Source organism: Neovison vison, chromosome 2, assembly GCF_020171115.1.
Source record: "Neovison vison isolate M4711 chromosome 2, ASM_NN_V1, whole genome shotgun sequence".
NCBI classification, from domain to species: domain Eukaryota; kingdom Metazoa; phylum Chordata; class Mammalia; order Carnivora; family Mustelidae; genus Neogale; species Neogale vison.
The window spans coordinates 102,955,001-102,975,453 of NC_058092.1; the positions used below are offsets into that span (position 1 = coordinate 102,955,001).

The 20,453-nt window shown below is 42.7% G+C and overlaps 1 protein-coding gene across 3 annotated transcripts in view; it reads right to left on the reverse strand.

Annotated features, from left to right (window-relative positions):
* TBX15 (T-box transcription factor 15) overlaps positions 1-20,453 on the reverse strand; it is a 104,094-nt gene that overhangs the window by 53,741 nt on the left and 29,900 nt on the right. Inside the window, exon 1 of one of the 3 annotated variants that reach the window (XM_044239015.1) lies at positions 6,301-6,317. The exons of the other annotated variants lie outside the window; for them this stretch is intronic. The gene's annotated coding sequence lies outside the window, so the exon portion shown is untranslated. Of the gene's footprint in view, positions 1-6,300; positions 6,318-20,453 lie in introns of those variants that run through there. 3 annotated transcript variants of the gene reach the window in all.

Sequence of the window (20,453 nt, forward strand, 5' to 3'; positions counted from 1 at the left end):
AGAGAAACTAGGTTCTTGCTCCGTAGGAGCTCACAATCCAATTTCATAGGAAAGGACACACAACCTGCTAAAGAAGACTGGCTATGATAGGTGTTCCTATAGATATGGGAGCAAGGTATTAAGGAGCTTTGAAGAGCAAGCAAGTCAATGATTTGGGATCAAAAAAACTTCTCAAGGTGTAATTTGAGGATGGACTTGAAATAGAAGTTCAGTATGGGCACACAAAGAATTTAGGGGGATGGAATTTAAGTTAGTGGGAATAGCACCAGTAAGGACTTGCCATTTTTAGAGAATTACAGGAAGACTGATATGGCCAGAGCTTAAAATACATAAGGGAAGGGGAGAGGTGAGGTAAGACATAAAGGTGGGAAGTCAGGTTCAACTCAAACTCAACTAAATGACTATTTATTTAACATTTACTATGTGCCAGTCACTCTTCTAGATCCTTGAGACCTCAGGGGGGAGTAAAATCTCTGGTCACATGGAGTTTATATTCCAGGAGGAACTTGGGTGCCATAATATGGAGTTTAGACTTTGCTTTCTTTATACCAAAGTGTTTTTTAAGTGGAGGTGATGATAGTTTTGACTTCCTTCCTAAACTGTGAATTCCACAAGCTGAATTTAATGCTTTGTCACATCTTCTATATGAATGATATACAACAGCCTAGTTTCAGTGTGGGAGAGGGGTCACAGAAGACTACTGTAGTCACATAAGAGATGCAGAATTTTCTGAGATTAGATGTACAGTGCCACTTCCATAAGCCTGGACTTTGGCTACTCCAAGGAAGAAATCAGTCTGAAACAAAGGAGAAAGACACAACCCAGATGATAATCAATCATTTTTTCCTACCGATAACTGGAACATGACTATAGTAAGTGGTACTTCCTATCTGATACGGGTGGGGCAGCCACTCCTTGGTCTATTTCATAAGTCCTGAAGTCTCCAAAACCAAGACTCCCACAGCCATCTAAGGGTTCCCATTCACACCAGGACAGACATCAGAAGCTTATAACCCAGGCAGCACTTTCTGCACCAGGCTCAAGTAAACTCCTATTTCTAGAGGATCTCTGCAGTGGAAATTGGTTCTGGGATGTCAGATTTTATCAAGTAGCTTAGCAAAATTTGGTGATGAAATTTTTCATAGAGTAATTCTAAATATGGCAGAAGCAGAGCACTTGGCACGGACTTGAGTACGGACTGAGCCCAAATTTGATACCCAGTCCAGAGCGTCAATGGAATGAACTATAACCCAGGTTGGATTAAAGTAAAATTATGATGAGAGCAAACATTCAAACAAGACTGTTAGATGACTTTGGTGATGGAATGAAGTATCTGAGCTCTCCATGCCCTCCAAGTTCTATTTGGGAAAAGGGGGGAGGTAACCTGAAGCCTGCAATTCCCATGCCAATAAGCCAATTAAGGAGACAAAAAGCACATATCTCTCAGCTGCCTAAAGCACTCACCACCTGACAACCAGCATCTGTCTCAGTGACACACAGAACCAGAGGCAGGGACCCAAAGTCATCCCTGAGAACTCAGCCTTTTAAAGAGTCTTTGCAATGAAGTGGCAGCAGTAATTTCTGTATCTATTTCTTGTTGATCAAAGGCTCAATGTCTTGAAAGGTTCAGCCTCTTACGCTCCAGCATACTTTGAAAGTGGAAGCAAAAAAGGAAGAGAAGTTATGAGCACTACACTAGATATTCCACATACATTATCTCATGCAATTTTCATAGAAAACCTTATGAAGTAGGCATTACTGTTGCCATTTTGAAAAGGAGTTAACTGGGGCTTGGTGAGACTGAGAGGCTTTCTCACATTATGTAACTAGTCATAGTGGGATTTGAGTCCTTCTGACACTAGAGTTGATGCTCTTCCCACTCAACACTCTTTCCTCATTTTCAGAACGAGTCCTGCAGAGCTGGGTGCTTCCCGCACTGAACTTGGAAATGCAGAGCTAACATTCAGATTGTTCAGTCAGGAGATAGATCCTTGGGAACTAAAGCATTGTCAGTTCTTTGGGGAGAGGAGAAAATTCAAGCCAGAGTCAGACAGGAATTTTGCTCTCAGGAGCCAGGCAGTTGTGTTCAGGAACATCTGAGATATCTTCACTGACTTAATATTATTTAATAAGTAAGCACAAGTACAAAAAACCACCTTTTGTTGTACTTCACTTCCTGTTCCCAGTCCCCCAGGGTAAAACATCCAAAGGTGACAGGTCACCGAAGATCAATGTCAATGTCAAGTCACTCTTTCACTCTAGCCTAGACCATAAGCAAAACATTAGAAGGTACTCAGAAAATGTTTGGACTTTGAGAAATGTGTAATGACCACAGTGAAAGATAAGAAAAGGCAGCTGAATTTGTTCCTACTTATGCAGAAGTTGATTTATTTAGGCTTAACTCCAGTCACAGTTCATGGCCCAAGAGTTTTTGACAGTCCTAAATGGATATCTATATTTGAGGAGGATTCATCTGATCACATTGTATGTGAAAGCATTAGTAAACAATACAGTATGAAATTCACATATAAGATTATATGCCAGTGATGAAGTTAATCAGGAAGACCAAGAAAAAATGAAGACAAGTATGGATCTTGTGTTTCCTAGAACAGTCCTATATAAATATTTTATTTCATTCTTCCTATAAAATTAAAATTTTTGAGATTGACTTTTGGTTCAGAAAATACTCCTGATGGAAAGCACAGAAAATGCATAAACAAAAAAATTAAAAATTGGTCACAAGCCACATGGCAATATTCTATCTAAATACCTCTTACACCAGAGGTCCTCCAAAAGTTGATCCTAATTGACTGGGTGGTCTTCAAGATTTACCAGTCAATTTTGAGCCAGCAGCTGTCAACACAGGCCCCTCCTTAAGGCTCTTGGCATATTTTCTGGGTGAAGTGACACATCAGTTCATCCCCAAGGCAGTGGTTGTTTGCTCTTTGCAACCACAACTACTTCTAACCTCCCACCACCACCCTGACCACTGCTGTAGCACCATAAGTCATCTGCCATAGTGGTCTTTCATTTCCATGAAGTGAGAAGGAACCCTTCCCCCATAGGCCCTAGAAGAACTTGCCTTATACCTTGTTAGCATATTCTCATTGAGCACCAATAAATGAACAAATACGTGCTAATACACAAAAGGGGAAGAAGTAAACAGTCAACAATAAGTGTAATTCAACTTCCAGAGACAGTGCCCTTGGAGATGGAGATCTGAAATATATAAGTAGAATAGACATTTGAGCACAACCAGGGACACAAAATTCTCTTCAAATTATATGCAAGAGACCACCAGCTACACTAAGTTTAAAACCTAACGTACCATGCCAAACATAGAGAGTAATCTTGTTTAAAGACTGTAAGAGAGCTACATGACTGGCAAATATATAACGACCTCCCCAATAATCTTCTAAATCCATCTGTTTGATAAATCACTTATTTATTCAGCAAATAATTGTTGATTAACTCACTGAGATCTACCAATGTGTAAGGTACTATGAGGGAAACAACACTGAATAAGATATGATCTATGTTCTCAGGAACTTACAAAAACACTTAGGAGACAGGAGGGATCAATAATCTAATAAAAATAGATGAGTCGAAATCCAACATGGCACATAGCACACTGGGGTTTGGAATTTGGAATTCAAAAAACAAATTCTAAAGTTCACCTCTTCCTTTCCAACTGTCTAATCTCTACCAAGTCACTTAACCTCTTGAAGCCTAAGTTTTATCATTTGTAAAATTAGGACATCATTAGTACCTACTGTGTGACTGTCTAACACAGCATGCATGTATGTGTATGTGAATACCTTATCAATAGTAAAACAGTATAAGGGATAGATAAAATGCTCATTTTCATGTTCATCTAAGAGAGACATCAACAAAATGCTATGGAAGTTTAGAGATGAGAAGACTCTCTTTCAGCCCAGGGGTCCTTTCTGGGCCTAAGGAAGAGATGTCTGCAATAAAATGTCAGAAATGGGGGAAAGGGGCAGAAGGATCTTCCAGGAAAGGGGAACTTTATGGCAGAGACACGGCAATAAAGTCTACCAGACAGGTTTAGAGAACAGCAATTAATTCAGAACACATCTGCATTATTCCTCTTATATCGTCAGTACCGGGGACAGTGCCTGGCACCTACTATGCACTTGACAGAATGTTGGTTTTGTTGAATAAATGAATGCATGAAATGCTGTATGTTTAGCAAGGCAAGAGAAGAGATATGACCAAAGAGCTGGGAAGTGTAGACTGAAGCCAGATGAAGAGACTTGCATGCTATTCATCTTCTGATCTTCCAGAGACCAATGTACCTGTGGTAATGAGGATCTTCATTGAATGCCATGTTCCCAATGAAATCTCAATGGGGTTACCTCCATATATAACCTACATTATTGGCATCCCACCTATTTTTCCTTCAATGACAATGTGGGTTGTGTTAAGCTGATTGGCAAGGTCTCACCTCAAGTTTTTCATAGGCTTCAAATGAGTTCAGTGAATTCAGTCACTTCTGTGAGTAGCACTCACAGCCAAGCATCTGGAAAATTCTCAGATACTAACTCTCCTCCATAGCAACTTAAGAAGAGAAGGTGCCAGAGGTCATGAAGATAAAAATGGGGGAAAGAGTAAGGCCTTCAAGTGTTAAAGCTAGTGATGCGGAGGGAGAAGTCAGGTGGCAACAAGCCCTCTCCTTCAGAAACAGGGTGACCCGTTTTTAGGAACACAATGACTCCTGCCCCCTCCACACCCCCATTCAGCTAGGGTCTGTGCTGTCTGCAGTAAAGCCAGGTTTCCAGAGATGCAGCCAGGAAGGGGATAAAGCACAGTCCTCTAGAATCCCACAGACCCAGATGTATGACTTTGAGCAATCAACATAACCTTTCTAAGCCAATTTCCTCATCTAAAATAGAGATGCCAATAACTCTCAGTAAAGCCCCTGGCACACAGCAGGAGTATATTAAATGTTAGTTCCTTCTATCATGTGGAAAGGGGAGTGACCACAAGGGTTAGATCCTTCCCCAATATCTGAGAGATCTTGTCCATTTCTGACAGAGAGAAAGAAGGTTTGTGTTCTTTCAAATAGAGAAAATCAAATCCTAATAAAGAAAATGTAAAATGTAGATCCCATGGTGAGAAAATAATTCAGGGCCTAGAGCAGAAACCATCAAAATTGAATGGTGTTAGAAGAAACGGTGGAAAGGCAGAAGGAAGGAAAGCAAAGAAATAGTGAAAATGTCAGCTAAGAAACCCTCCTTTTGTGTGGGTCTGCCTACTTGATGTTCCCCTGGTAGACAATGGCTGCCATGCTATTGAGAACAAAAATGACTAGGATGTAAAAGAAGAGACAACAGGGAATATCACTGGGGAAAGATGTATGCTGGACCTTCAGTAAGGAAATGGGGCTGGGGAAAAAAAGTCGAACCTTGACTTCGGTCAACCTTGGCTGGAGATGCAGTCCAAGGGCACTGTTCCCTGAGAAAGGGGGACACATGAAAGAGCTGGGAGGCCACAGCATCCCCTGACTCCAAATCAACAGCACTCACCCTCTGGCTCAGGCTAAGGAAAATACACACTGAGGAGGCAGGAAAGATCTAGAGCTCAAGGGAGTCTCCCAGGGAGCATGGGGATAAGGTCTGAGAGCTGTGCACTCTAACCCTATCAGGGAGACTTAGCCAAGGTAACCTGCCCAGTGCCACCCACCCAGAAGTACCAGAGAGAAACAAAGGACCCCGGTCTTGGTCTGAAGCCTGAACCCATCCACTGTGCCACACTTCCTTCGGAAATCCTAAAGCCAAACGCTTTGACAAGGGAAAAGAATCCAGTTGGGAGTATAAGGCAAGCGCTGAGCGTGAAATGCACACCTTGGATTAATCATGTTTGTGGCAGTGGCTTTATATTTACAATTCACTGACCCTCAGCCGGAGATGCTTACCAAACTTGGAATTCCATACTCACATCCCAGGGCTCCAGAACCCTCCCGAAAAACCCCCCTCCTGTCTTCTCCGGTCTTCTTTCTTCCTTCTAAGGCCCTCCCCAGAAAAGAATGAGTTGTCAAAGGATGCTCACTGGTAGAGCAAATTTTTGGTAATGGCCAAGAAGAGGGTGGGGTAAGGTAAGGGCTTGCCTAACACTGTCCTCTACATGAAGGCTGAGTTGGAAGGCTGATTTGGGAATCCCAATGTCAACACATTATTCCTAATTCCATTCCTGCCTCCCTGGATCACTTAACTCCACTCATTCTTCCACCAACACCTTGGCTCCAGCATGCCTCTGTTTTCCCCCAGGCCTACCTACCTTGATCAGAATGACTCTTGAAGAGACCGTGTCCTCCAAGTGTGTCAGCAATTCAGACACGGACAGCTTCTAAAATAGCTGGTGTGTGGCTGCCGGGTGTCTGCTGCTCTCCGAAGGAGCGGTGCTGTCACTGAGGTAGCAGGATTTCCTTGCCAAAGCTGCTCTCATCCTCCTCCCCATAAGGCGCTCTTCACTCTCCCTCTCCCTGTCCCAGCCCAGGAAGACTTGGAGCCCCAGGGCCGTGGCATTTAAGCACTGTCACAGTTCCCACTCAATCCCCATCGTGGTGCCAGCTCGGCATGTCCTGATGACCCAGCCTGAACTGTATTTAGAAGCCTGGGGCATGGCACTGTGTTCCAGCGCATCTCAGAGTGACAGGAGATTTCCTGAGCACCTGGGCTTGGGATTCCCTCCAGAGGATGAGGGTCAAAAGGACTTTCCAAATGGTCTGTTTCCTTCTCATGAGGGTCCCCATCTGCTGGAGGCCCTTCTCAGAGGCGCAATCTCCGTCAATGCTACCATTTTACCCTGTTGTAAAATCCAGCCTTTTTATAAAGCTTGTAAGACATGTTACAGGAAAGCGAGAATTGTGGGAAAATCTCAGAAAATAGGTTTACTGGTCTGTCCATGGACTATTCTTACAAACATACATTTCCCTAGAATTATACCCTGGGGATGCACAGAATCTACCAGATGTTGCCAGTGAACAGGGAGAGACTGCCTAGGACTCTTAACTTCTTGGGGGACAGTACATAATAATTCACTTCATCTTCTTGGCAGCCTCTATGCCCATCTTGAAAGTAGCCTACTGGAGTCAAAAAAAAAAATGGAAGTTATTCCCAGTTACTGATTTAAAAATAAAAAAATAAATTTAAAAAACCCCTTTTTTTTTATTTACACTTGAATGTAATCTCCACCCAGACAGGCAGACTGATAATTGAGTAACACTAATTGGGTTGGCTGACAGTTTTGAGGGTTACTGCACATGGAGTGGGTCTAGTCCTCAGCTCCACTGGAGCCCTGGAGAAAGAAAGGCTTTTTTCTCATTGACCCTCAACCCTCTGCACCAGTGTCCCTGACTAGAGTCCCATGGAGATACCCTGTCATTTAAAAGGCATCAGTGTTTGGCCTCTCCTCATTTCTGGGCAAGGACCCAACACTCAGAGAACGTGGTTTTGGGATCATGGCATCTAATCCATTCAAGGATTATTTCCCCCCCCTTCTGCTCAGATGGGTATGTTAATCATCACCTCCCTTTGTTCTGTAATAAATTCAGCCCTGGCTAATTCTGAGCCTCTTTGCATCACTGGAGTTTAAAGATGGCAGTTTTTGACAGGTCAGATATTTAGAATCAACAGACCACCAACCAGTCAAAAATCTTAAGTAGTTTAGGAACATGTGGAAGTAAGTTTTTCCCAGAATTCACAAGTCTGAATGATGAGATCTCATTGATGGCATTTGGGCTGTTGTACCTATTACAATATTACTTTATATACCATATTCTATGTGTAATCAAAACTGATTTAACAGTGAAGGCAGATTTTCCTTATTATACCACATATCACATGTGTTATCAGATAAAAATTACAATGGAGTACACACTATGCACCATCTTTAAAAGAATTCATAAAAAATGAGATAAAATTACAAATGAATGTGAGGTCACCTGGCTGGCTCAGTCAGTGGAGCATGTGACTCTTAATCTGAGGGTCATGAGTTCAAGCCCCATGTTGAGCATAGAGCTTACTTAAAAATGTGTGTGTGTGTGTGTGTGTGTGTGCGTATACATTTTATATATATAAATATATGTATATGTATTTTTAAGTAAGCTCTATGCTTCACATATATGCATATATGAATGCACAATAACTACAGATGGAAAATACAAATGTTATAGACTATTTCACAGTATAACTTCACAGAAATCAGAATATTTTGTGTGACACTAGCTGTATACATACATTTTAATCATAACCATCTCAATTGCATGCAGTGAATCTTTTTATAAAGGAAAAATTGTTTTGTAAAATATTAATTTTTAATTTTTTCAAGGAAGAGGCTATTAACCTAATGTCAGTGGAAGGGCTTTGGGGTTTTATACGACCTAAAGTCATAGGTTAAATTTGTAAGAACTTGCATTTCTCTGGGAAGAGAATGTATGGTATTTATGGGATTCTCAAAGCAATCCATGACTTTAAAAGGATGAGGACCACTGGTTTGAGAGGCTTTCTCCAAGTGGGGAAAATGTCTAATTTTTAAGTTCTTCTGCTGTAATGTAAAGCATTTCCCCTTCACCAGATATTTTCAGGAGAAATATTTAAAATACGACACAGAATACCAGCAGGGCATCTTCACGAAAACAGGTTCTTTGTCTCCCTCACAAAGACAAAGTGTTTGTGTTTCCCTGTGAGTGTTAAACTTTCTCTGTATGGTTCCTTATTTCTTATTTATCTGCATTTTAACCACATATACATGTATGTATAAATGTGTTTTTTTAATCATTTGGGAAGATAGAAGGAATTAAAAATTATCTTTAAGTGAAAGAAATGGGACTTTTTCTTCAGCCTTGCTACTTTGACTCATTCATACCCCCTCGCTCTCCTTCCTCCTGCCCCTCAGAAAATCTTCAGTTGGCAAAGGATGCCCAGGCTCACCAGGCCATTTCTCCTTCTGTGTGCTAAAACCACAGTAAGTTTGCTACTGTGGGACACACAGTCATCCCTCACCAGGGATGGGCTCCAGGTCAGTGGCTCCCATGCCTTAGAAGAAACCCTTCTCCCAGTCTCTGCCCCCCTACCCCACCCCCCACCCCCACCCTGTGTCCTCTAGGGCAGTCCCTGCAGGAGGCAGCTCCTCAGGGAAGACTGGGCACAGTGAGTAGGTGACATTGCCTGCTGCAGGCCTGCCAAGGCTTTCCTAAAGGCCACAGCAACTGAGCCTGCCCACGAGAACATTTTGGTGAGCTCAGTTTGTTTGCTACTGAGAACCCTCTTGCCCTCAGAGTCTATTTTTACCATGCTGTGACGCGGAAGACTCCGCTGTCACAAAAGTGAATGATAAATAGAGTAAACTCTCCATTATCTGTCATTCTGTGGTGAAAGGGAACCCTGGATTTAGCCCAGAAGGCGGGAGTTGGAGCCCTGGTTCTGACCTTGGTATGACCTTAAGGAAGCCACTGTGTCCCACTGAGTGTCAGCTGAGGCATCTGTAGAAAGTGGATAAGGAATCCCACTGCTTATCCCACTTGATGAGTCCTCAGCAGGATGAAATCATGCAGATGAAAGCACTTTATCAACTACAATGTGCCTTCGCAATCTAGGTCATCAGCACCACATTTCATCATTTAACCTGCAAAGAATTCTCCCTGTGCTTGAAAGACCGTGGTAAACCCTCATTGATGTGTGTCCACACCCCTTAAAAATGGGAAACTGAGGCTCCGAAGCAAAAGCAAAATGTGACGTGAGGTCTGCTGCCTGGGAGCCTGCACTGTCTCCTCTCACTCCCCCAGGCCTCCCCCACGTTATGCTCTTGACTTACTCTTGCTAAGCAACTGCTTCCTGAAAACAGACTTGATGAGAATCCCTAGCTCCTTGATGCAGAGATCTAGACAAAATGCCCTCCCCAGCATCTCATCCCATGACCTAGGATTCTGCTAGATCGGAGCAAGGTCCCTGGGTCCCTAATGGCGGGGTGGGGACTAGTGCCCATGTCTGCTGTCCAGTGGATCCCATCACATCATCGCCATTGTGGCCCCTGAGCTCCAACACCGGGCCATCGCCCCTGTGATGACCTCACAGCATGACAAGTTCTTGAACTATCAATGAGAGATCACGGTAGAGTTAGGGGCTCTCCGTGCTATGTAGGCACTTTACTATATTCTGATTTTCTGTTAACCAAAGCATATAGCGTCTCTTCACCGATCAAGGAAAACAGCCCGTCCCCTACCTAACACAGCACACAGGTAGTTTTCTTTAAATGATCAGATCACATTAAACACTCTAGGAGATCTGCTCCATCACGGACCCCTTTATATGGAGATCACTTGGCTGTAGACAGTTATTATAGCCGAATCACGTTGTTATTATCAGTGACAGAAGGCTTTGTTCATTCCAATGACAAAATGTTTTGTGGATAGGCCCATAGGATTCCCAGACCTGCAGCAGAACTGGCCTTCTGCTCCCTTAGTGTGAAATGAAGGCCAGTCCCAGCAAAACTCCAAGTATTCTGTAAAGTTACTGAGCTTCTTCAAAGTCTAACATTCCTGTCTCTCTTCTCTCTGGACTTCAGTGTAGCTCTTCTCTCAAAGCATACCTCACTTCTTTGCTCTAACGACTTGCTATTGTGGCTGGATTCGACAACGTTTACAAACTCTGCGAGGAAATACCTAACGAAGGATGCTGCTATTGATTCTCATTCCTCAAAAGAACTTTCTGGAGCCTGCTGCTTGTTGCTGAAGAGGAAGTGACATTTCTTCCCTCCGGAAAGACCCTACTGAGATTTGAGCTGGGATTACGCATCTGGATTCAGTTCTCGCAAAACGATTTGTGGAGATGGATGTTCTGCTAACTCAGCCTTTAGAAGAAAGCATGCGATATGTTTCTTGTCTTGTTCTTAAACTAAACTACCTGTGAAAGTCTTCCTTCTTGTCATTTTTTATAATTTAATTATGAACCATGTGGTCCATGAAAAAAAATACATATCCTTAAGCAAGGCGGGAAAATGGGTTTTAACACATATGTCAACTGTGGTCACTTGATGGTGGCAGTCAGGAGCACAGAACTGAGGAGTGTGAGACTCCAGGTTCAAAGGGAAGAGCACCAGATTGATCAGTGAAGTGTGCCAAGGGCACAGAAATAGGGGACAGCAGCCTATGTGGGACATACTCACTATTATATTTATTCCAAGGCTTCTACTAAAATGCTATCACACATGAATCAGCACACTGTCCCTCTTACCTGCTTTAGGGGAATAAAGGCTATCAAGCTATTGTTCATATTTTGTGCCATTCTTTCCAAGTAGCCCAGGTCTTCTGGAGGCAGCAGATAGGCCACTAATCTCTATCCTCTAGCAATAAGGTCATCATGTTAGCAAAGTTCCTCTGCTCTGACACAGTTGTGGTTTTAATGGAGAACTAATGTCTTCATCAGTATCTGTGCTATTTCACACTTCATTTCCTTCCCCAGCTCTTGGATGAAAACCATCCGGTCCTGGTGATTTACTTTGTGAGAGTTTCTTTCAAGTTAGTTTCCTTCTCTAGGGATGCCATGCAAGCATTTTCAGAGCTCCAGCTGGGGAGCACCCAGCCTTGAAACATCAGTGTGTGATCAAGTCATTCAAGAAAGCCAAAGGCCTTGGCAGGCACCTAGCAGTGAGGTCCTTAGCCTCAGCCTTTGAGGCCGAGGGTAACAGAAGCAGCTGCTACATTTTCTGCCTCTCGGGCTGTACTGGTTCAATGCAGCAAGGTGGTCTAGACTGCCAGGACCCTGAACACTAGGAGCACACAGAAGGAAAACACAGGTGCTTTAAACTGAAACAGTTCAGGCCTTTCTCAGTGAGTTTCACAAAATCTCCAAACAACCCCGAGGCAAAAATGATCTTGAACTTCTTTTCTAGCCCTGTGGTTAGGGTAACCCCCCCCAGCCCAGATTCTCTAAAACAGTCCTAATTTCCAGTATTCTATTCTGTGGCTCTTGACATACATTTGCATTTAAAATATACAGATAGGAGATAACATCCTAATAGCTGGTTTGAAAAACCATCCCTTAGCGTGCGTACACAATAAAATTCTTAACTTTTAATTTGGCACATTCTGGCCAAATGGCACAACTGGCAGAAGTGGGTATGGAGGCTGAAGGAAAAAGTGGCACAACTTCCAAAAAAAAAAAAAAAAAATTTAAGGGCTGCTCTTCCAGGACAGAAACACAAAGCAGCGCTGGGCAGTTAACAGTCACGCAGCTTTGGGGGCGGGGCATACGCGGCTGGTGAAGGACAGATTCCCGGACAGCCTCCTCGGGCAAGGCCACGCCTAACGTGCTCTCCACGGGGAGGCGGCGACTAAGGATTGAGGACGATGGACCCAAGGAGAAGCTGTCTAATGCAGAGCCAAGACCCACCAGCAAGAAGAGAACCTTCCTCTGCATGTATCCTTGAGGCCTACATGATGTGGTCTCGTTTTTAAGGAGGCCAGAGCCGTGTTGGACCATTGAAGAATCTGCCAGCTGCTGCGTTGGTCACTAATACCTTCCCTCAGAGCAAACTCCACAAAGAGCACCCGGCCCAAGGCCTTCCCAGAGAAGCCTGTCTAAAGTGGCACAGGCCTGAGCCACCCGACATCTGCTGTGCTTTTGCTGCTGCTGTTTTGTGGCATTTTCAGGTTTTTTTATTTTATTTTTTTATATTGTTTTGTTTTTTTTTAAAGACTGATACTCCTATCTTGGTGACTCTGAGCCCGCCCTTCATCCTCCGAGAGGTAAGCATTAATCAGGAGACCACAGAGAGTTCACTATTATCAAAAAGAGTAAGAACGGACAGCCTCAATTTCTCATGGCTTGCTGGCATGAAAGCATGGTGTGCTCCCTATTTCTCATTGGAGGACCAGGCAGGTCATTCTCAGCCTCAGCAAGTGTGACCTTGGGTCTCTGCCAAACGAGGCAGTCAAAACAGGAAAGCCAAGCATGTCACAGGGGCCCTCTGAATGAGTGCTAGCATTTATGCCACCCAAAAAAGTAGCACCCATGAGCCATGTTCACACTACAACCAATGTAAATTTTTAAGAACAGATAAAAAATCATTACACTGTTCAGATGTCATCTAGCTATGTACAATAAGGGTGGACTATTCCAGAAAGCAAATGACTAGGGGAGGAAAAAAAAGAAAAAAGAACTACATCCCTAATGTCATAAAAGACCTAGTTTGGAATAAGTTTCCTTGATGGTAGAGAAATGAATCTCCTTGCTCAAAGGCTAGAAATGTCCAAATTCCAGCTGTCAGAGGATAACAAAAGCATGGGGAGGGAGTTTATGTCTCCACGGTAGGTGATACTGTCCCTGCCTGACTTGGTGTTCTACATTCTTCGTAGACCCTAACATTAACTAGAGTCCCCCACAGGGCTCACATTCAGTACCTCAGAATAAGAATCAGGGAGGTCTTGTGTAATGATAATACCAATCATTGGCTCCGAGCCTGGAGCAAATCTGTGGAATCCCAGGCCTGGTCCTCGCACTTTGGCTGGCAGGGTCTCCAAATGGCCCTTGAGCCCTCCTTGGCGGTCATCAAAGTTCACCTATGGCCACGCAGGTACAATTCTCTGCTCTGCCTCATGGCCTTGGTTGCAACACCCCATTGTTCCTGATCCCAGTGGGGAGCCTGAAGGTCACCACTGGCCTAGACCAAAACCTACCTAGTTAGCCTAGACCAACTAGGCCTAGATGGCCTAGACCATCCCTACCAGTTCCCACCACACACTCCAAAGTTTACCAGCTTGATGCCAACGCTTCCTATCGCTACGTGGGCCTTGATGCTTCACCAGACCTACAGCCCCTACAGGGTTCTCTGTTCTGTGCCATCCCTGCCGCACATGGGAGAGGGCCCCATCCCCAGCAGTGTCAGAAATCTGAATGGGACTCTCAAGCAGTGCCTTCAGATGATGTAAGTGTACTACAAGGAGCAAGTTTCTCTGTGCTTAAAACTAACCAGGTCCTCAGGCTGAAACCAAGACTCTCAGGTCTCAGATGGGCCCTTATGAAGAGACAACCTTGTTCAGCACTCCCTTTTATAAGCCTTATTACAATCCTGGAGCCAACCAGCAGTTCCAGGTGTTGAATACCTCTGCCTCCCTGGCTGCCTGGCCTAACATTGCTCTGAACACCTACAAATGCCCATCCTGGGTGCCCACGTGAAGAATGGCTGACCTTCCCAGCTGGGCTAGCCACAGGAGGAGCCACAGACAGAACCACAGTTACTGTTTGGCTCTGAGAAGGCTGACAAAGACTTTTTTCTTGCCCTAGAGCCCACAAAAAAAAAAAAAAAAAACAGAAATCAAGGACTTCTTTTACCTAAAATTCTTTGTTTCAGAGTACCAAGCACAGGACACCACCAGGAAAAGACTCTAAGCACTTTAAGGAATGGTATATTTCCCAGCCATGTCCATCCACCCTCAGCTCAAGCATCTTAGAGCAGCAGAGAAACAGAGAAAGCAGCCCCAAAAGGAGGCTGGGAGAAAGGGAGGCATTCCTTTGTTGTTGTTGTTGTTGTTTTTAAAGTATATAGACCCAGTCCTGACATTTTTCCACATAGCTAGCGACTGTTTTCCGGACTATTCTCTTTAAGACTGAGAGTGTTCTCTTGAACACTTGATTTTTGTGACAAAATTCATCAAGGCCACTGCTTCTAATTATAAAACACATTTTAAAATGCAGTTTCACTATTTCACGGTTCCCACAAGAAGACTTCAGATGGTAACAGAAGATGCATGAGCAAAGCCGTGTGCCCATAATATGTATGAAGTTATACATATGGGAATTGTCTGAAACTCATGTCTTCCTAACTCAGCACTAATACCTTACACACAAGGCTGTTTCAAGTTTTTCTTTCTTTTTTTCTTTCCAATTTATTGACCGTCATGCTCAAGTAAGTCAACAATTCTCTCCATGAAATTTTTTCAATAAAACTTGGGGTCTATTTTCCTGCCCCCTACAAAGGTAGACATTATTTCAGCAAATTTGGATTCACTCTAAGTAAACACTCTGAAAAGGCCAAGGAATGGTCTGTATTTGGAGTGGGAGTAGTCCTAACATCAACACTGTGGGCTGTGTATAATGGCTTTGCCTACCTTTCCAAGTCTCAAACCAGGAAGCCCAAACAAAGCCTACTGTCCTATCCCTCATGTCACATGACAGCCAGGTGATGACTGGGGGGAATACTAATCTTCCTGTGGACACCTGAAAAAGCCTCAATCTGATCAGCTACTTTCTAGGAGACTGTCAAAGCCTTCTTTTTCTCCAACCTGCCACCACATCAAACTGTAATTTGATGACTACATGTCACAAATGGACAAAGTCAGATGAACCTTCAGGGACCAAGAAGTTCCCCTACTTGGCTTGCCAAAGCCGGGATCAAAGGAAGCTTGGAGTGGGTGCAATATCACAGCCTTGGAACAGAGGTCAGCTATTTGGCCTTTTCCTGGCTTCCAATGACATTGAATACAACAGATAAATTAAGATCAAGGCACACGGCAGTTCTAAAAGCACCAGCCTGTCCCCAGGAGATCCCAGGGGAGAGCCATCATCCACTGCAGGCCAGATCTTGTCGTCACTTGGAGGAATGCCTGTTAACATGGGGCTGGATTACATACAACAATGTCTAATCAAAAGCCCTACAACATGATCACAGAAGGGGGCGAACTCATCAAGAGTACTCACTTGGCCAAGGAAGGGTTCCTAATGCAGCTCAGGACAAAGTCGACGGAACTCCCTCTGCTCCCGCTCCTGATTAAGCAAATGTGTGTGGAGAGGTGATTACCCAAAATAGCAAGAGAGCTCAAGCTCAAGTGCTTACGGGAAAACCTGACCCTTTTAACTTAAGGCAAACATGGCCTATCCGCAAATCTCAAAGACAGGAAGTATTTCTGGGCTTAATAACTCAAGCTGATATTCATTTCAAGTTGGGGGATTTCCTTAATTCAACTGCTGGTTTCCAAAGTTGGTGTACACGGGCATCCCAGCTGTGAGGGCTGCGTGAGGTGATCAGTCCGTATCCAGTAGAGCCCTGGAATTCTACCAGAACCTACCCCTACCATTTAGGGGGCAGAATCCCAAGCATCTCCTGGCTGGAAGAATTATGAGATGCCAAGCTTCAGGCTTCACTGGGCCCAAGAATATGGCCCAAGAAGGGAGCATAAAGAATGTAAACCATCTCTCCAGGAGCCATCTTCATGGGCAGCAGAGAAGTCACTTACATGTTTTCATCTGAGGATTGCCAGGAAGGCCTCTCTTGCTTTAGGTTTGCCTAGAGTTCAATGCTGAAGATTATCGAGGTCATAGTTCTATTTTTATTTAAAAGAGACTTTTCATTATAGAGGTACCCCTTTCTTTTAAAAGGCCATTTGCTTTCTAAATAAGGAATAATGTGGTGGGGCGCCTGGGTGGCTCAGTCATTAAGTGACTGCCTTTGGCTCAGGTCAAGATCCCAGAGTCCTGGGATCGAGGCCCACCTAGGGCTTCCTGCTCAGTGGGAAGACTGCTTTTCCCTCTCCCACTCCCCCTGCTTGTTTTTCCTCTCTTGCTGTATCTTCTATCAAATAAATAAAATCTTAAAAAAAAAAAAAAAGGAACAATGTGGTTAAGAAAAAAAAAATGTTTAGGAAAAGTGAAGTCTGGAATTGCTATAGTGATTTTGCTTCTACAAAAGAATGTCTAGAGCCACTCCAGGGCCACAAATTTAAGCTAACATACACACACACACACACACACACACACAAACTATAAATTTGCACAATTCAACAAATCTCATCACTGTATCTCCCATGTCACACATCATAAAGTAGTTGCAGTTGTTTCAGAAAAACAATCAATGCATGAATAACTCCTATCCACATACAATAGGAGATGCCAATACGAATAATGCAGAGCTCCTGTCCCCAAGGCGTTTACAACCTTGAGTGTAGGCAGTATGGAGATATACAATTATTGGGCCAGGAAAAAACTTTGGCATGCTTTTCTGCTAGGTAATATCCTTTCTGCAAGTCTGGCAACATCACTCACAAGAGCTCAGAGCTTCCAGCTCTAGAACAATCAGGAGTGAATAAAGGCAGAGAATGTCATAAGGTCATGCTCTCCTACTTTAACTCCATTACCCTGCTCAAGGCTCAAAGGAATTCTTCTGCATGGAAATTCAGTGAGACCCAAGACAGTTAAAGCAGGCTACTCTTCCCTATGAGCGTCCAACTGAGATTCATAGCCCAGGTTTAAAAGGTCATCTATGAAACAGTTCATCTTTCTAGGCAAGGCAAATGTGCAGAGTTCATCCAAGGTCTGCAAAGACTTCCTGTCCTAATGGTTATGAGCTGTGGGGTCTTGCTGCCTTCTCCATCCGCTTCCATTAAGAGTTAGTACAGACTTACTGTTGGCACCCATGTAATACAGTGATGATTTATACACTTTCATGTGGCATTTGCCATGGCTTAATGGAGGCTCTTCTTGCCTTCCCAACTAGAATATAAACTACTTGGGAGCAGGGACCATATTTTATGCTCTAGAGAATCAACAAGAACTAATCTAGAACCAACCATCACCAGATATATTGAGTTAACTGGGGGGGGGGCGTTAATTGCAGTTCTTAACAAACACACCCAAATAAAACAATTTACCTAAATGAAAATGATACATCAATACACCTGTGCAAATCATACCCAGACCTGGAATGCTAAACCAAAGAAGAACAATAGAGTCAAAGAAGAAGACTAAAATAATAATAATAATAATAATAATAATAATAATAAAAGAAGAAGAAGAAGACTAACAGATGATACCTTTTCATTGGAAATGCTGATGATGTCACACATAGAATATAGTGTGTAGTACAATGAACCTCATAAATAACATGGAATCCAACCTCTATCTTCATCTAGAATATCATCTCCAAAAAATAAAGTAGTTGATGTATTAAAATTTAATTATATTGTTCTAGGGCTGGAGCAGGAAAAGTGCAAGACAAGCCTGCAATATCATCTTGCTTCAGAAAGTAAGAAAGTGCTCAAAGAAAAATGGGAACATGTCAAAGCTTACAAAGGCTAATTGGAAAAGACTTCCACTGGCCAAATCAGGAGTGATCTGAGTATCAAAATAAATAAGAACAGGTTATAAACCTTTAAATGATATAGGAACCTATGGGTCCATTTAAATAAATAAATACATAAATACATAAATATTTTACTTAACTCACTAATAAAAAAGAATAGCTCTTCTTTGTACTAGAAGACCAGCTAATAAAAGCAGAAGGAAGGATGGAGATAAAAAGACGATCATCAATGGACTTCCAGTTTCCAGGCCAGCATATAAAGAGCTTAGAGGTCATCACTCCACCCTAACAGCAACTAAAAATCTGTGCAAACTGGAAAGTCAACAATTCCCCTGGAATATGTCAGAGAAACGAGATCACAAGGCAAACCACTCCCTGCCCCACCCCCAGAACTGAAGAGACGGACAGGCAGATACTGAGACTCTTAACTTACTGGAACAGAAACCCAAAAGAACAAACCCCTGCAGGAATGGTGTCAGGGTCAGAAAAGCTGATTATAATGGACAAATTGCTAGAGGTTCGACCAGAACAAGTATGAGAGTTAGAAACTCCAGGGGGCCTCGGTCCTAGAGGGCTCCCACACTTGGGTGACTTTTACCTCCAGGAGCTCTGCCAGGAGCTCTTCATAGCAACTAGCAAAGAAAAATCCCCTCATGTTTGCAGTCCAGGGAGAAAAATATATTTTTCTGAAATATACCACAACATTCTTTCCTCAACAAGGCCCACCCTCAGAAGAAACTATTTTCCTGAGCCTAACCTACCTGGGGAAGGGAAGTGTCACAATTCTGGCCCCCCTCCAACCATCCTGTCCCAACCACAGGGGAAGGAGGAGGAACCCGAGAGGAACTGATGAAGTTCATGGTCCAGGAGCACAGGCTCACCTGTGCCCCAATCACAGGACACTACAGAATACTCCCCTTCCCCCTCAGTGTCTGCTTGAACACCATAACGGAACTAAACTAAAAATCAATAGCTGAAAGAGAGCTGGAAAAATCCCCAAATCCTTGGGAAGTAAACAACATGCTTCCAAACAACATATAAATCAAAGAAGAAATCTCAAGAAAATGTTTTTTAATACTCTGAACTAAACAAAAATGGAAAACAATCATCAGTGGGTGCTAAACAAATGGGTGAAAGTGTGATTAGGAACCAAACACAGAGTCTCAAAATAACTCTCTATAAATTGTTTATTAATTCAAAAGAGAATAAACTAACTTTACGGTAGAGAGAACTGTCTGGCACTACCTGAACCAAGCGGCCAAAGGGAATATCACCAAGATGGCACAATCAACCCTATCATGGCAATCATTCCACAATATAGTCATATATCAAATTATCACATTGTACACCTAAAATTTACACAATGTTATATGTCAATGAAATCTCAATACAAGTGGAAGGGGGAAAAAAAGCAGCTGGGTGATGTCTTCTCAAAAAAAAAAAAAAAAAAAAGGAAGTCAGCATCCCCAAAACTAGAGTAAACCACTATCATGGGCTTTCAATATGGTAAACTGAGGATACATCATTCTGTGGTATTCCAGCCAAAGACACATAACTTTGAATCTAAACATGAGAAGACATCAAACAAACCAAACTCAGGAACAGGCTACAAAGGAACTTTGCCCTTCAAAAACTAACAAGGTCAAGAAAGACAAGGAAAGTCTGAGGAACTATTCCAGATTAAAGGACATTAAAGGAATTTGACAACCAAAGTTGATGTAAGATGTTGGGTTAGATCTTGAATCCTGGAAAAAGGAACAGCTGTCATGAACATTAGGACCAATGGTGAAAACTGAATATGGACTGTGGGTTGTATAACAGATTGTATCAATGAATGAAGTCTCCTATTTACTAAGTAATGTTTCAGAAAACAATTATATATTTATATGTATGCATATGTATATATAATGTGTGTACATGTATGTGTAGGTCTATGCTTATATGTATTGTGTGCATTCATACATGTGTTTGCTCATATCTAGTTGTGTTCATATATGTGTGCATGTATACACAAAGAGAAATGGAAAACAAATGAGGCAAAATATAAACAATTAGTGAAACTGAGTAAAGAGTATATGGACAGTAATCCCTTGAATAGTTCCTATAACATTCCTGCAAATTTGATATTGTGTCAAAATCAAAAGTTTAAAAAATATTTAATTTGGGGAAACTATCAAAAAGATTTTGGGAAAAAAATCACATTATCCAAGAGCTAAAAATATACTTATAATCTTTAAAATTAGATTAACTCTGCAGACACACCAAAATTATGGAAGTTACAGCAGAAGTTTGCTTAATAAAGCTGAAGATTCAAGAATGGGTTCCCTGGCTCCTGAATATATCCATTCATATGAGAA